General features: G+C 35.3%; 1 pseudogene; it reads left to right on the forward strand.

Moving 5' to 3' along the window:
- Positions 1-4,250: 4,250 nt before the first annotated feature.
- On the forward strand, positions 4,251-8,679 carry LOC144365753 (thyroid receptor-interacting protein 11 pseudogene; annotated as a pseudogene).
- Positions 8,680-15,963: the final 7,284 nt, after the last annotated feature.

Consider the following 15,963-nt stretch of genomic DNA (forward strand, 5'->3'; position numbering starts at 1 on the left):
CCAGGTATATTGTGTCAGTGTCTCAGTTCCTGATAAACTTCTGGGGACTCATGGGGCTTCTCTAAAGAGTCTTGTGGAGGAGACGTAATTAGGTAAGGGGTGAATACAAAAGAGTAACCATATTGTAGATTCCCTATTTCAGTTGGAACAAGTTTATCTTTATCTCTTAGATCTGCAGTGTGAGATTATAGTCAAAGGAAATATAAATCAAAACTATGCTAAAATTTCATCTCACTCCAGTCAGAATGACAGCTATTATGAATACAGACAACAATAAGTGTTGGCAAGGATGTGGGAAAATGGGTACAATCATACAATGTTGGTGGGACTGTAAATTGATGCAGCTAATATAGATAGGAGTATTGAGATTCCTTGAAAAATTGGGAATAGAACCACCATTTGACCCAGCTATCCCTCTCCTTGCTCTATACACAAAGGACTTAAAAACTGCATACTACAGGGACACAGCCACATCAATGTTTATAGCAGCAAAATTTACAATTGCTAAATTGTGCAACCAACTTGGATGCCCTTTAGTAGATGAATGCATAAAAAATGTGGCATTTGTATACAATGGAATATTACTCAGCAATAAAAGAGAATAAAATTATGGCATCTGCAGGTAAATGGATGGAGTTGGAGGAGATAATGCTAAGTGGAGTTAGCCAATCCCAAACGTCCAAATGCCAAATGTTTTCTCTGATATAAGGAGGCTGATTCATAGTGGAGTAGGGAGGGGGAGCATGGGAAGAATAGACAAACTCTAGATAGGGCAGAGGGGTGGAAGGGGAAGGGAAGAGGCATAGGGTTAGAAATGATGGTGAAATGTGATGGTCATTATTATCCAAAGTACATGTATGAAGACACGAATTGTTGTGAATATACTTTGTATACAACCAGAGATATGAAAAATTGTTCTGTATATATGTAATATGAATTGTAATGCATTCTGTTGCCATATATAAATTTAAAAAATAATAATTATAAAAAGATGTAAATACTAAATTAAAAAATTAAAAGATCAAACCTGAGCTGGGCACAATGGTGCATGACTGTAATTCCAGTGGCTCCAGAAGCTGAGGCAGGAGGATCACGAGTTCAAAGAAAGCCTCAGCGATTTTGTGAGTCTTTATACAACTTAGCAAGACCCTATCTCAAAAGAAAAAGTTTAAAAAGGGTTGCAAATGTGACTCAGTGTTTAAGTGCCCCTGGGTTCAATCCTACATACCAGAAAAAAAAATTAAACCTGAGCTACTCTAAATGCCTTTGATGCCTTATGCCTTCTCTTTTCCATTCCCCTGGCCTCACTCTGATCTCAGACCTGCCTCCCCTTATTCTGACATTCCAATGCACCATTCTTGTTTCAGTTTCTCAATGCAGAAAAAACTCTTTCAGATACAGTTCACACATTAGTTTTCTTTGCCTAGAATTGCAAATTTCTTCATAATTTACCTGTTAAGCATACTTATGCTGCAAGAAACAGATAATATTTCATTGACTCAGACTCTTCTTGGACAATCTATTGCAAAGCAGGCATTTCAGTTCTGCTTTCTTGCAATAATTGTACATTTTGAGTAGAGTGTATTTTATAATATGTACTTATTCATCTAGTTATTCACTTATTTATTCTTTCTTCTAAATTAGTTTTCTAATTGGACAGAACTTATGTCTGTTTGTTCCGCACGACGTCCTTTGCTAAGATAGTACCAAGAACGTTGTCAGTGTTAAAAGTAAACTTATGGAGTGAGGTAATAATATTGGCCCTATATAGTTGCACATTCTATGTCTACATTACGAGAGCAAAAGAACACTATGAGGCTTAAATTCCAGATAAATATAACACATGATTTTAAAGCAATGTACCTATTGTGAGAACTTAGAAAAAGCATAAGAGCTACAAGCTATAAAGTGCCAGGCATTTAATATTCACTATAGTTAATTTTGACTATGACATTGAGCTCTACAGATGAATTAACTTCAGATTAGGAAAGTCAAGAAATCTACCCAAGATCAAGTTATGAATAATAACTTAGTCAAGATTCAAAACTAGACGTTTTGTTTCTAAGACCTCCCTTTTCTTTGCACTACTATCCTGTATTGTATGCAACATTTGTTGATCTAAGAAATACTGTTAATTTTTTTACAAGTTTTACAAGTAATTTGTTTTACGGAAATTAAAGTGACATTTCTTGCTTTGAACTTGATTTACAGTAAGACAGACATAAAATATAATTACTAATTCACATTATTTTTCCAATTTATACAACTGAAGCAATATTCAAAAGATCACCTTATACTAAAGCTTTAGATTCTGTGAACAAAGCAAATTTTGTTGAGTTCAAATTATCACTGTAAATAAGCATGACCATAAGAATTGATGAGTTTGTGAGTGTTAGTTTCTATTTCTTTGTTAAGGTTGTTTGGAAGGGTTCTATTTAATACTTTCCATAGTTCAATTCTTCTATACATTATAATAACAAGTCACTTTGGGGCATTAAATTATTTCACATAAAGTTGACAAAACTATCTGAATGTTTGATTAAACATCTGGATGATTGATTAAATCTGTGACTACCATACTGGAACATTTGTACACTATAAAATCACACAAAGAGCTGTCATTGCTTTACTGTGCAAGACTGAAATGGGAAAAATCAACCTTTCCCTTTAAGACTTTTCTTCACCTGCCTAATAAGCTAAATGTGTCTCACTGGGACATAAGCATTGTGTATGTTACATTCCTATCTTCCCTAGAGGGGTGTTGTTTGTTTAGTTTCTGTGGCTGGAAATTGAAACAAAAACAAAGAGAACAACTTGGAAAGATTTTCATAAAAACAATAGACTCATTCCACTCTTATTACAACATTATTTCTATTTAGCCCATTTTTAATAAGTAGTTTTGCAATAGAAGCAATAAAGAAATGATATAAAACCTAGCACCCACTAGATTATAAATATTATGAAAGAAAAATCAAAGCAAACGTAATGCATCAGTACAAAGTATATCTGCCTAAGCAAAAGTTCAATGATAAACCCATGAAATCAATGCATAACAGGAGATAACCCAACCATATATCAACTACTGACTACCTTAATGAACATCAACAAAAACTCTCAAAGTAAGAATTAACAGTTGTCTTGAACTAGTGATTTTTCACAGATTGAATTTAAATGACATAATTTTTTTTTCAAAATTACCAATTTATACATATATAAAAGGGAAGAGACTCTGACATAAAGAAAATATTCAGAACTATTAGAAAGGAAAATACTTCATTGTTCCCCTTTCAGCATTCAGTATATGAATGGATTTTATAAATATGTGCTGAATGAGGATTCAGGATCCAAGGGTCCTTTTTTTCAGAGAGAGAAACATGGAAGGAAATGAGACAGAAGACCACAAGGAGAAAGTTACAAGAGATAAAGTATGAGGTGAAGTAGGTCTTGCTCTGTAGCGTGAAGGGGATAAGAAGGAAAAGGTACTATCTTTGTAGAATGCTGACTTGAACCTTTGAGCAGCTCATCCTGACTACCTTGAAATCCCACTTTCACTCCCCATGAACCACAAAGACCATCAATAACCAACTTCCTCAGGTTTCATCCTCAATGTGCCCCTGGTGCAGCATCTGACCACGTACACCCACCTTTGCCCCCCTCCTCTTTCCTTTTGCCTTAATCACAAACGATATCATGATTTTTCTTTATCCATTTCTCCTCTTACTCTTTCTTCTTCAAATCCTTCTCCTCTTTTTCTTCTTCCAGTTCCTCTACTAGATATTTCCCCCAAATTTTTATACTAAATAAGTAAAATACTGTCTAGGAAACAACAAACCAATCCTGAAACATTTGCAATTGAAAAACTGAAGCTTCCTTTTCCTCCTTGTGCCTTCTTTTCTCAGTGATATCATTGATGCTCATGACTTTAACAATCACTTCCACATAGGCAAGACTTAACTTTCTTTATGATATTGATGATTTACTTTGATCATTTTATACACAGCAGAACTACATTTAATTCTTTGTCCTACTTATAAAAGTCACTACATCTGAAAGCATCTACTTTCACAGTTTGTATAACATTTATGGACTATTTTAAATTCTTTTTAAAAAAATATTTATTATTTAGCCTTTATTGGACACAACATCTTTATTTTATTTATTTTTTATGTAGTGCCTTCTAAAACGCACACATACACACCCACATCTACACACAAACACCCCCCCCTGACACACACACACACACAAGAGGAATGGTCAAAAGGGAGAAAAGGATACTTGGTATTGTTGATGGCTTCTTGAACAGTACACAAAGGTGGGGTAGAGTGTGGATTCTCAACTTCAGCAGATGCTAAAAGGGGCTTAAATTTTTATATTAGGCTTTTATGAAGAGAGATTGACTAATACAGGCCTGATTTCTCTCTCAGATTTGGAGATGAATAAGAAGGACAAAGAAGATTTCCTTTTCTACCATAGGACACAAATGCAGTCAATAGTTTCTGATAGCAATCTGAGGAATTATGTCTACTTGCTCTATCTGGAAGGCAAGAGACATTATGAGGTGATTAATATAATCCTTAGGATCTATTTAACCATTAATTTTCCTAAAATTCTTCCTTTTTTAAAATTTTATTTCTGCCACCTTGAGTATTTGTTCCGTGAATAGACATATAGAAAGAACAGCTCAAGGAAAAGAGTCTCCTGAATATGGGCTCTGGGAAGAGAGTAATGGGAGCAAACCCAAACCCCTTCTAAAGGGTAATAAGGAAAATGATCCTAAACAACACAAAAAGCAAATATGAACAAAGTGGCAGCAGGCTCTATTTGTTGGCCACTTTCTCTGCACCAGCCATCAGGTGAGAACTACACACTATGTTCTCATAGTGGGTGCCCTCACTGGCCGTATCTCTAGCTTCACCAGAGAAATGCTTCTTTTGGATGACTTAGGAGACCTAGAAGCAGCGTTTCCTCATTGTCAGAGAAAGGAAATAGAAGCTCCTGATTCCACACAAATGTGAGAATGAAAGACTGAAAAAGTATTGTACTGACCTGGAAGAAAAGCATGAAGCATCAGAGCTGCAAATAAACCATCAGTCTGTAAGTTGCCAAGATCAACTGCAACAGAAAGAGGTAGAGGTCAGCCATCTTAAAGCAGGACAGACTGTACTGCAAGATCAAATGTTCCAACTACATGCAGCTGCTCAATCGGTACCTTCAGGAGCTTGTGGTGTACCAACAACAACTGCTCGGGCTCCATTCGGTTCCTGGATCAGTAGTCATTTTTCAGCCTTTTGTGATGATGACATGGACTTTAGTGACATACTTTTATAACAACAAGAAACAAACAGATTGTCAATTGAAGTTGCAAGACATTAATCTGAAGTTGGCCACTTAAGGCAGATTGCTGAGGCTCAGGGAACACATCATTCTGACTCAAGTGAAATCTGCAAAGTACAAAATACTATCAAGACCCTTCAACCAAACCAAAGTCCAGACATAGATGATCATTAGCATGAAATGTCAGTTTTGGAGCAGAGTTCTACTGTGGCAGACAAGGGAGTAATCCTTCCACAGAGTTCAGCAGTGGAAGAAGTGTTCAGACTACAACAAGCCCTGGCTGATGATGAGAAGGAAATCGTGAGACTAAATGGTTTAAACAAGGATAACTGTCTTGCTGAAGGATATCTGAAACTTAAAATGCACGTTGAAGCTATAGAAAAAGAGAAGTCATCATTGAGTCAAGAAAAAGAGGAACTTCAGATGTCACTGTCAAAATTGAGCTGTGACTATCAAGTCATGAAAAACAGAGCTTCAACAGACATGAATTTGAATGTACAATTACTAGACTTAAAACTTCACTTGAAGGCAAAGGAGGAAGAACTGAATCAGACTATCAATGAGAAGAAAATGCTGATAGCTGAGTTAGAAGAACTGGATCATCAGAATCAGGAAGCTACAAAGAACATGATTTTGATACAAGATGAGCTATCCAAACAACAAAATGAAGGAGACCTTGTCATCAAGAAGTTGGAACAAGATCTAGATGATGAAAAAAAGAGAGTTCGTCAACTTGAGGATGAGCAAATGAACATATCCCAAGAGTTGCATGTGCAGAAGGAGAAGATAACTGGGAATGCACAGAGCCTCAGTGATTTGCATTTAACTAAGGAGAAGCTTTATAGTAAAGTAGAAGATTTAGTAGATCATCTAAATCAGTCACAAAAAAATAGTTTAAACAACTAGCAGGAAAACCTTGGGTTTAAGGATCACATTAGACAAATTGAAGAGGAGCTGTCTGGATTGAAGAGTAAGTACCGAAGTTCTCTGAATGAAGACTCTAACAGTCATTGTAAGGATGACATGCTTAAACAACGAGAAGCTGAAATTAGAAACTTAAGGCAAAATCTTTCTGAAGAGGAACAGTTCAATGAAACTTTAAAGAAAGTTGCGATTGATCTCAAAACAGAAAATGAAATGTTGATTTTAGCACGTGAAGATGTAAGACATGAGTTGGAAGAATCTATTGCTGCTAACAATCAAATCTCTCAAGAAAAAGACGCTATCATGGAGACTCTAAAAAGAGACAAAGAAGAGATTGAAGCCAAACTGCACCAGGCAGAAAAAAGACTGTTGGAAGAAGCAAACAATCACAGGCAGATTATTCAGGAACTCTCCAATGCACATAATTTGAATACCTCTGCCTTAAAGCTGAAACATGAATATGTAGTTCAACTCAATCAAGAGAAGGACTTTGAAATAGCAGGACTCAAAAAGAATATTGAGCAAATGACTGCTGATGAAAAAGAAACTGAGGAAATGTTGGCATCTCATGTAGAAGAACAGAAGCAATTGATACAAGTCATAAATGACAAAGAAGTTTTTATTGAAAAACTCGAAGAAAAAAGTTCACAACTACAAAAGGATTTAGATAAGTGTTCTCAGGCCTTAAGAGAAAATGAAACTTTAAGGCAATCCATTAAGGAAAGGACAGAAGTATTGCCTACATGAAAGCAGAAAACAACTATCTGCAACTAGAATTGGAAACACTTAGGGAACAGCACAATCAAGCTGTACCAGTGGCTGAGTCTAAAGCTCTTGATGCTATCACAGAACTAGAATTGGAGGTATCTCAACTGAATATAGTCAAAAATCATCTGGAAGATGAAATTCAAGACCATCTGAATATAATTGAAAATCAAAACCAGCGTAAAATGCAACTACTTCAGTCTTTACAGGAGCAGAAGGAGGAAATGGATGAATTTAAATACCAATATGAGCAGATGAAAGCTGCGCATAGCCAGTTAATATTAGAAAAAGAGGAGGAGATTAAGAACTTGCAGAAAACTATTGAAAAAATAAAAGCCCAGTTGCCTGGAGAAAGAGGAGATGCTCAAACATTGAATTCTGATATTTTTCAAGAGACCAAAGTAAAACTCCTAAGAAAAGAAGAGGTTCAACACTTACGGGACCAAGAATTATGCCTAAACCGGGAGCTAGAAAGGCTAAGCAGCCATCTCTTGGAATCAGAAGAGTCTTACACCCAGGAAATTTTGGCTGCAGAAGACAAAGAGATTCAACTGAGACACAAAGTCACACTCTTGGAGGAGAAGCTAGTTGCATCTTCTAAGGCAAGTCACCAAGCCAGTGTGCACATAGAGTCACTGCAGGAACAGTTGAGTCTGGAATCTCAACAGAGGGATGAGAATGCACTGCAGCTTTCGCTCTCAGTATGAACGAGTCAGGCAGTGTGCCCTGTCGTCAAGTAACCTGCAAAGGGTTCTAGAGCACTTCCAACAAGAAGAGAAAGCTATGCATTCTGCTGAATTAGCCAAAGAAAAACAGACAATAGCTGAATGGAAGAACAAGGCTGAAAAGCTAGAAGGAGAAGTATCATCACTGCAGGAACGTTTGGATCAAGCGAATGCTCTGTTGGATTCTGCTTCCAGACTGAGATAAGACTTAGATCTCGAGGAAGAACAGATGCAAGAACTGAAAAAACAAAATGAGCTCCGAAAAGAAATGTTGGACCATGCACAACAGAAATTGTCGACTTTGGTCAACAGCGCAGAAGGAAAAGTGGACAAAGTCCTCATGAGAAACCTTTTTATCGGTCATTTCAAGACACCAAAAGGCAAACATCGTGAAGCATTGCAGTTGATGGGAAGCATCCTGGATGTTCCAAAGGAGGAACTGGAGCAGTTATTGAATGAAGATCATGGTGGTGTCAGTAAGTGGATGAGTAGTTGGCTTGGAGGGGCATCGAAAAATGTCCCCAACATTCCTTTGAGACCAAATCAACAACCTGTGCTTAATAGTTTGTTTTCAGAACTCTTTGTCAAATTTCTGGAAACGGAATCTCATCCCTCTGTCCCACCACCAAAAGTTTCTGCCCATGCCATGGATTGTCTAGACTCACCAGGAAAGAGAGAGCAAGGTGTAAATGTACCAGGAAATACTAAAGATGCACCCAAATTAAGAGCGGGCTGAAGCACGAATGGGAATCCACTCTTGGTTCCACGTTCGGCAGCTGTGCCTCTTAGTAACCTACCTGGAGTTGGACTTGGTGGACCTGGGCATCCTCTTTTTAAACCCATTGCAGATTTCATGCCCACCTTTACACCATTGCCAGTGTCCCTGGACAATATTGCCAGAGTTGTACTCCAGGATCTTCTAAATATTTAGCATATTAAAGAAGCCATAACCCTTTTTTATGTTTTACAGCATGGCCTTTTGAAAAAGTACTCATGTATTTGTAGGCAAAAAGAGAAAGCAAAAAAGCTGCTATATGTAAGTGTATAGCTACTAGGTATTTTATTTTATTTTTTGAGTTGTTGTTGTTGTTGTTGTGATTTTTTGCTATAGTACTTTTTAAAATATTTGTTTTGTTTTTTGTAGCACTTTTTGTTTATAGAATTTTGTTCCAGTGTAGCAGTTAATCATCACCAGTCATCAATTCTGATTACTTTTGTGAGCAACTGTACAGAGCAGCATTCTTGAACAATTAGTTCCAACCTCTTTTTTTTAAAATTAATACTATTTCTTAAATTTAATGGCATGAAGATAAAAACGATACATGTAATTACAGGAAACAAGAAAAGCCCAACCCATAAGAAGGATGTCTCCGATTTAGAGTACATGAAAACCAAATATAGTGTTGCAAAACGTTGAGAATATTTAGTTTATCCAAGATAACACTGTACAACTTCCAAGCGAAAATTCCAATGGGGAGGACCTAAACAGGAAGCTTAGTGGATAAATTCTAAGATGCTTTGAATCCAAATTCTATGACCCCTATCCATTTTGCTGATTTCCATTTCTCTACGAAAGTCACTTCACATTAATTCAGTTTTCCAGATGATAAATATGTCCAGAAGGAAGAGTATTTTTATGAGTCAACCCCAAAGTGGGATCACATGATCCACTACCAATGGAAAATTTAATTAGTAAAAATGTATCATTAAATATCTGGACTGCTTATCTACATACTATTGGGGGCTCTACAATAATTCTTATAAACACATTTTGTAAAACATTTGATCAAAACAAGTTGGGGAGAGAAATAAGCTAACAACAGTTTTTGAAAGATGAAAAGCTTTAAAATAGGAGTAGATACAATCTTTTGATAAATTAAGGTAAAAGATGAATCAAAAGTTTCTATCTTAAGTAGGTGAAATCAGAGAAGAGAAAAAGCAGATTGCATAGCACATACTTCTCTGACACCTGTCATTTCTAAAACCATTCAAAACATTTTTATTAAAATTAATTTAAACAAAATTTAATATATTTTTAAATATAAATTATATTATCATTTAATATAAATTAATCTAATTTAAATTTATCTTATTAGTAGTATTATTTATTTAAATTTTTTTATTAATACTATGGTTTGATCTAAATTTATTTTATTAATTGATATTGTTTATTAACTTATATTAAATTATAGTATGATTTATATTTAAAAATTCATTAAATTTTATTTAAATTAATACAATTTAACAAAGTAAATTTAACATAATATAGATTGAATTATTTAATATTGACTATATAATTTAAAATAAATGTTAATAAAGTTAATTTTAATAAAAATGCTCTTATTTGTTTTGGAAATTACAGGTGGCAGTGAAGTATTAGCAATATTATCTTCTTTTTTCTCCTCTTTGATTTTACCTAACTTAAGCTAGAAACTTTTGGTTTATCTTTTGTTTTACTTTACAAAAACAAAAAAAAAAAGGAAGACAAAACACCTGGTAGCTACATGCATATCAGCTTTTCCTTTCTTATTTCTAAATTTCACCTTAACATTTATATTATTTTACCAAAATTAAGATGCCACCAGTTGTTAGGCATGAACAAAATCACTGAAACAACAACTGGAGGACGCATCCCAAAGTCACATTGGCTAAGTATTCAAAACATATAAATGTCTGAGAATTGATGAGCTCTGATAGTAAAGTTTCCAACCTATGAAAAATTTCCAAATGCTATGGAAAATGATGACATTTCTCTTTTTGTGTTTTTAAGCTGAGAACCTTCTAAGTAGTAAGGTACATTATCAGAAATTGTATGTAACTCAAGTCTTTAAATTTCTTAATTTTCCTCTACCTTAGACAAAGAGACTCACAATTCCTTGAGCTCTACTAGCATTTTAGTGACAGGAAAAAATTCAATGATGCATAGTTGTTTATTTGCATTCAATGACTATCAATCTTACATACTTTGGGAACGGTCACAAGCCACAGCCCTTATGCCTTCTGCTCTGTTTCAAAGCTTCCAGCATCAGTTGCAACAATTCTAGGAAACACTGGGAATACTCTATGGTACAAAATGCACAATTACTTTTTTTTGAAAGCATCTTTAAGACATGAGTCATTAGTTTACTTTCTTGTTCTAAGTAAATTTACTGAATTATTATTAAGTGATAACATATTAAGTCAAAATTAAAAATGAAAGCACATGCTTCAAATCAGAGCAAGGAAGAAATAAGAAAATATGATGTGTGGTAAAAATACATGAATATGCAAATATTATCCAGCTTCTTACGTCCAATTTTCTCTCTTTTTTATTTATTCATTTTTTGGAGCTTACATTCTTGCATGATATGCATGGTACAACTTTTGGGGGGATACAATCAGAAATGCAGCACTAAAATCTGCCTTCCTGTAACATCACACGGCTTACTCCTGAGAAGAATATCAAACTATATATTTGGCTTCGACTTGCCAAATTACTTGGAATCTTATTCCAGTAGACTTCACATGGTTGGGAAAAGCAGAGTTCAGATTTGTCATGAGAGATTTTTATATATTCTGCTCACTCCATTGTGTCTAGGTGAGCCTTTGGGTTTCAATGCCTGGAAACACACTTCTTATATTTCAGAATTGAAGAGCTCTTGGAAACGGCGACCTCACTGCATTCTTGAGAAAAATATGTTATACAGGTACTCAGAAAATCACAAAGATTAATATAGATTCAAGATTTTTTTTAAGACAAGGGGTTTAATGGAGAAAACAGCAAGATACCCTTAGAAGATTTCATACTCCCTGCATTCTTAGGAAAAGCTTCTATATTGTAAAGAAGATAACATCAAACAGAAAAGTTCCTAAGAAAATATTGTGCTTTCAGTTTCCTTGTCTCATAAATTTTATTAAAGTTTCATCAAAGACCTTGAATTTGCTAGCCTTTTTATTAAATACTTATTTGAGATATTCTATTGATGTCTTTCCCTGGATTTTATTTGGTCTCACATTAATGTCGCTCCCTGTGACAAAGGGTACATGGGAGGCAGGCAGGATCAGCCTGTCATCTTCGAGGCACCAGCTGTCGGAACTAGGCTCTGACAGAGGTAGTGAAGCGCACTAGACTAGCTGGGCTGAGAGAGAGGGTAACTATGTCAACCTGGCCCACCACCCAACCTGGCCCACAATCACACTGAGTCAGGGGGGGGGTGAGTCAACAAAGAAGGTGCAACAATCTCAATTTTATTGTGTCAGGGACAAGGTTATATAGTGATAGAAGGAGGGAGTAGGAAGAGACAGTAGGAAGAACCAATAAGGGACAGGTACGTCACTATCACTAAGGGGCCTAGGAAGATTTCAGATTAAATCATTAGGCAGCACTAAGGTCAAAAGCCCATACAGGGGCTAAAAGCCTTCGAATGCCAATCCAGCCAGGTCATGTGTATGGAAATGCTCTGGAAGAACCCATGAGGCCACCTGAGCCACCACCCAATATTGGCCGCGGTCCCAAGAGAGGTAAAAGGTTCCAACAATTAAAATGTGTATACTTTTTATGAGCACAGATGAAATATTATTTGAGATGATTTATTGCAAACCTTTAGCAATTTATGAACATGAGGTGAGTATCAAATGATATAAAAATGGAGTTTTCTTTCATGTCTATCATAAGTCTTTGTTTCCTCAGTTGCTGGGGGGGAACATTAGGATGATTTGCTTAGAGTAAGAAATACTAGACTGGACAGAAGGGGCTGGAGCAGCTTTGCTGGTAAGCTTGTCCATTTGAAAAACTTTTATTTGGGATTGGCAAAATATAACAAAGACCAAAATCCATTGAACTGATCAAACTCTGCAACACTTAACCAGAGTAGCTTCCTCTTCTCTGACCCCAATTTTGGAGCAATGCACTGTAGATGATACCTTCAATGATCCTTGGCATTGAATAACTGTCATCCAGCAATTTATATCCTTTTTTCTTGTCCTTCTCAGGGATGATAATAAGTGATTTCCAGAGATGTGGAGAGGGAGGAGTAAGAGAAGGTACTGGGAAATCTAATAACCCAAATTAGGTTATGTGAATGTACCAATGTGTAACAACAAAGGCCATTATTATGAACAATTGTAATGCACCAAAAATGATCTTATTAAAAGAAAGAAAAAGAATAATATGATTTCTATAACTTCAAAATAATCTGATCTTTAGGAAAACCATTTTAAAAATAGTTTGTGCCTATCTATTGGACTTTTTACCTGTTTATCAAGGCTTTTCTTATGAGGACATGGATTTCTTTAAAAAAAAAATCTTGTAAACCAAGTGGGGTGTAGTGACAGACTCCTTTAATTCCAGGGGTTCCAAGCCAGCCTCAGCAATTTAGAGACATCCTGTCACAAAATAAAATAAATAGAAGTGGGGATGTGGCTCAGTAGTTAAGCATCCCTAGGTTTAATCCCATACCTAAACAAACAAACAAACAAATAATCATGTAAACAATTTTTTTAACCTTTGCAATTGAGATTGATCAGGAAGTCATTCAAGTCACCAGTGGCACAAATACATAATGAATTTGAATTTGAGTTTTAAATACCAATGAATCATGCCCAAAATGACTGTCCTAAGAAAGAATGTGTGGACTTTCATCTGTGTATGTGCAGAGATTTATGTATCTTCAGGTGTATAAAGAATTTCAGTAACCTCATGAGGTAGTTTTTCTATAACCTAATTTCAAAAGTGCTAATCTCTTGCTGTAATATATGGGCTAAAAATAACATTTCTAATTCCATTTTCTACCTGTTATGGTTTCCTAGAGATGCTGAGTCTATGTAATCTTATTTATTCAGCTTAGTAACTACTTTAAAAAACACAATGACAACTCTGAAGGTATTTTAATTAGGGAACTGGTTGGAAATAGTGCTGTATCCTTCCTATCCTGGAAGAGCAAGAGAAAGAGGTTCAATTGTTGCTTCTAAAGACCTAAATTGGATTCAGGCTTAGGAAGCCCTTTGATTTACTTCACTGGCAGCCATGCTGAGAGTTTCCAAGTTATTTATGTGTATACAGAACAAAATCAGATCAAGATGAATAAGCAAATGAGGGTATGGAATCCTGGAGTGTCCACCAACCTGAGGATGTGTGTGGGAGCCACATTGACAAGCTGAGGGAGTGCTTCATTGAATTCTTGGGTCCATCTGTGTTGACACACCTTGTGGTCTTCAGGCAAGGACAATGATAGAGTTGACAACTGAAAAACTAATCAGATGACTTAAACTAATCGGACTTAAGAACCAACTGATAAGTTTTATGGGGCTTTCACAGTCACTAATCAAATGTGGACATATTCTATCTTATTTTTGGAGCCCTGGGCAACTTGCCAGACAACAATATTTGAACATATATTCACCACTGACATTTTAAGATGTCCTGGAAAATTCCAAAGCAACAGGACTTCAAACCAATATTTCTATTTATTTCACAGTGCCAATCTCAGCTAGGGCTGGTTATTTAAAGACATGAACTAATAGACTTTGGTGGTAATGTGTGTGTGTGCATGAGGATTAAGAGTAGTGGTGGTGGAGAGATGTGGAATGGACATTCAGTAGGTTAATTACTTTAGGATTTTTGAGTGATTATACATACTTTACCTGGCAATTTCCATTAACCAGTAAGAAAGGGATGATATTCTCCTTCCCATTGAAAGAAAATCTGGGTCACTAAGGTAAGAAATACATTTACTATTTTATGTAAGGCTTAGGGCTAAACGCAGCTATTATTTACTATAAAGAGTGGGCCAGTGCTGATCACAGGGAGCATATGAAGCTGGAGGTGGCACTTACAGTGAGCAAGGCTGAGCCACACTAAGGAAGGCTGAACCACAGTAGTCTTTGACCTAGAACCTTAGCTCACCTTGGCTACAAGTAGAGTATTATCACATGGCAACACATTTCTTCTCCTTTCATATTCTGGATTAATGCTTCTGAAGGAATTTGATGGTTTGGGTACAGAATTAATAGCAACTTCATAATGAATATCCCCCATACAGGCCACTTCATCCTCAGGATTATGGACTCTGGAGCTTTGTTCTGATGGAGTTTATTAAGGGGCACATAATATCATTAAAAGAAAGACTGAGAAACAGCTCCAAGAACAATACAGCACTTTAAACTCTGTGTAAAGTATATAATAGACTTGAAGCTAAAAGGAAAAATATTTGTTGAAATAGTTTTACTAAAATATATACTTCTGCACATAAGAATAGCCAAGAATTGAAAGTAATAATATAAACATTGCTTTATTATATAGAAAGGGGCCTTAATAAGTTTTAAAAAGTTTCTTACAGGAACACTTTTTATATTTTATCTCATAAAGACATTTAACAAATATATACAGAGAGAGAATTATAAAAATATTTTTAGAGCAAATGTTCATATGCAGAAATGTTTAACAATTTAAGTGTTCTATAAGAATTCTCCTTGGGTTGTTGATTTTTTAGTTTTTGTGAGAGACTGAAAGGATTTTGACAAATAAGGTGATCCCTTAGGCTTTATAAGGAAAAATCATAAATTAATTAGATTTCTTGGTATACGGTTGATAGTTTATTCTCTAAACTTGTGACCTAAGCCAAGTTATCTCTAGTGGATAAATATCTCACTGTTTATTTCAAAAATTTTCCCAATCATTCCTGAATAGTGCTTTCAAGGATCCTTTAGCAGTAAAAATAGTAGTTAAAATGTATATCCTCTGTATCACTCTGAGAATAATTTATGGCTAGCCATCCCAGATTTCAAGTCAAGTTTCTTCCAGACACATCTGTGCAACAAATGAAAATACAAAGCATTTCATTGTATAGTGTTTCATTTGATTGGGGAATAAATTGAAAATTTATTCCTAACTATTTATTTTTCTGTTCACATTAAACATGTGATATAGAATATGAAAGCAAGTTACAATTTGGTAATGTCTTGATTATAACCAACTTGTCAAAAGCAAAGATTTATATATTTCTAAAAATAGATAGCTGTCACTACTTCAGCTATTTGATACAATATTTTGAATGTTTATCTTAAAAATAAATTTTCCTTCTATGTAAGCATATCTGTTTACTGAATGAACATACTATGTTCTGTGTATTAATTAGCCTTATGCTTGAATACAGAGATTGCAAAATTTTTTTCTTCATAACATTGTATTTACTGTTACAAAAGCAGAAAACATTTAAGAGAAAGCTCAATCTAGTGA

This window comes from Ictidomys tridecemlineatus, chromosome 8, assembly GCF_052094955.1.
Source record: "Ictidomys tridecemlineatus isolate mIctTri1 chromosome 8, mIctTri1.hap1, whole genome shotgun sequence".
NCBI lineage: Eukaryota > Metazoa > Chordata > Mammalia > Rodentia > Sciuridae > Ictidomys > Ictidomys tridecemlineatus.